A 2,524-nucleotide genomic window follows, 5' to 3' on the forward strand; every position below is an offset into this window, starting at 1 on the left:
CTCCTCTTCTCTTCTTCCCTCCTCTTCTCTTCTCCCCTCCTCTTCTCCTCTCCCCTCCTCTTCTCTTCTCCCCTCCTCTTCTCCTCTGCCCTCCTCTTCTCTTCTCCCCTCCTCTTCTCCCCTCCTCTTCTCCCCTCCTCCTCTCTTCTCCCCTCCTCTTCTCTTCTCCCCTCCTCCTCTCTTCTCCCCTCCTCTTCTCCTCTCCCCTCCTCTTCTCTTCTCCCCTCCTCTTCTCCCCTCCTCCTCTCTTCTCCCCTCCTCTTCTCTTCTCCCCTCCTCTTCTCCTCTCCCCTCCTCTTCTCTTCTCCCCTCCTCTTCTCCCATCCTCCTCTCCCCTCCTCTCCCCTCCTCCTCCTCTCTTCTCCTCTCCCCTCCTCCTCTCTTCTCCCCTCCTCCTCCTCTCCCCTCCTCCTCCTCTCTTCTCCTCTCCCCTGCTTCTCTTCCCTCCTCCTCTCTTCTCCTCTCTACATTACACATTTACATTTAGCAGACGCTCTTATCCAGAGCGACTTACAGTAAGTACAGGGACATTCCCCCCGAGGCAAGTAGGGTGAAGTGCCTTGCCCAGGGACACAAAGTCATGTTAGCACGGCTGGAAATCGAACCAGCAACCTTCTGATTGGTAGCCTGATTCCATAACCGCTCAGCCATCTGACCCCCTCTCTCCCCCTCCTCTCTTCTCCTCTCTTCTCTTCTCCTCTCCCCTCCTCTTCTCTTCTCCCCTCCTCTTCTCCCCTCCTCTTCTCTTCTCCCCATCTCTTCTCCTCTCCCCTCCTCTTCTCTTCTCTTCTCCCCTCCTCTTCTCCCCTCCTCCTCTCTTCTCCCCTCCTCTTCTCTTCTCCCCTCCTCTTCTCTTCTCCCCTCCTCTTCTCCTCTCCCCTCCTCTTCTCTTCTCCCCTCCTCTTCTCCCCTCCTCTTCTCCTCTCCCCTCCTCTTCTCCTCTCCCCTCCTCTTCTCTTCTCCCCTCCTCCTCTCTTCTCCCCTCCTCCTCTCTTCTCCCCTCCTCTTCTCCTCTCCCCTCCTCCTCTCTTCTCCCCTCCTCTTCTCTTCTCCCCTCCTCCTCTTCTCCCCTCCTCTTCTCCCCTCCTCTTCTCCCCTCCTCCTCTTCTCCCCTCCTCTTCTCCCCTCCTCTTCTCCCCTCCTCTTCTCCCCTCCTCTTCTCTTCTCCTCTCCCCTCTTCTCTTCTCCTCTCCCCTCCTCTTCTCTTCTCTCCTCCTCCTCTCTTCTCCCCTCCTTCTCTCTTCTCCCCTCCTCTTCTCCTCTACCCTCCTCTTCTCTTCTCCCCTCCTCTTCTCCCCTCCTCCTCTCTTCTCTTCTCCCCTCCTCTTCTCTTCTCCCCTCCTCTTCTCTTCTCCCCTCCTCCTCTCTTCTCCCCTCCTCTTCTCCTCTCCCCTCCTCTTCTCTTCTTCCCTCCTCTTCTCTTCTCCCCTCCTCTTCTCCTCTCCCCTCCTCTTCTCTTCTCCCCTCCTCTTCTCCTCTGCCCTCCTCTTCTCTTCTCCCCTCCTCTTCTCCCCTCCTCTTCTCCCCTCCTCCTCTCTTCTCCCCTCCTCTTCTCTTCTCCCCTCCTCCTCTCTTCTCCCCTCCTCTTCTCCTCTCCCCTCCTCTTCTCTTCTCCCCTCCTCTTCTCCCCTCCTCCTCTCTTCTCCCCTCCTCTTCTCTTCTCCCCTCCTCTTCTCCTCTCCCCTCCTCTTCTCTTCTCCCCTCCTCTTCTCCCATCCTCCTCTCTTCTCCCCTCTTCTCCCCTCCTCTTCTCTTCTCCCCTCCTCCTCTTCTCCCCTCCTCTTCTCTTCTCCCCTCCTCTTCTCTTCTCCCCTCCTCCTCTCCTCTCCCCTCCTCTTCTCTTCTCCCCTCCTCTTCTCCTCTCCCCTCCTCTTCTCTTCTCCCCTCCTCTTCTCCCCTCCTCTTCTCTTCTCCCCTCCTCTTCTCCTCTCCCCTCCTCTTCTCTTCTCCCCTCCTCTTCTCCCCTCCTCTTCTCTTCTCCCCTCCTCTTCTCCTCTCCCCTCCTCCTCTCTTCTCCCCTCCTCCTCCTCTCCCCTCCTCCTCCTCTCTTCTCCTCTCCCCTGCTTCTCTTCCCTCCTCCTCTCTTCTCCTCTCTACATTACACATTTACATTTAGCAGACGCTCTTATCCAGAGCGACTTACAGTAAGTACAGGGACATTCCCCCCGAGGCAAGTAGGGTGAAGTGCCTTGCCCAGGGACACAAAGTCATGTTAGCACGGCTGGAAATCGAACCAGCAACCTTCTGATTGGTAGCCTGATTCCATAACCGCTCAGCCATCTGACCCCCTCTCTCCCCCTCCTCTCTTCTCCTCTCTTCTCTTCTCCTCTCCCCTCCTCTTCTCTTCTCCCCTCCTCTTCTCCCCTCCTCTTCTCTTCTCCCCATCTCTTCTCCTCTCCCCTCCTCTTCTCTTCTCTTCTCCCCTCCTCTTCTCCCCTCCTCCTCTCTCTCCCCCTCCTCTTCTCTTCTCCCCTCCTCTTCTCTTCTCCCCTCCTCTTCTCCTCTCCCCTCCTCTTCTCTTCTC

Source organism: Osmerus eperlanus, chromosome 11 (genome assembly GCF_963692335.1).
Source record: "Osmerus eperlanus chromosome 11, fOsmEpe2.1, whole genome shotgun sequence".
Taxonomy (NCBI): Eukaryota; Metazoa; Chordata; class Actinopteri; order Osmeriformes; family Osmeridae; genus Osmerus; species Osmerus eperlanus.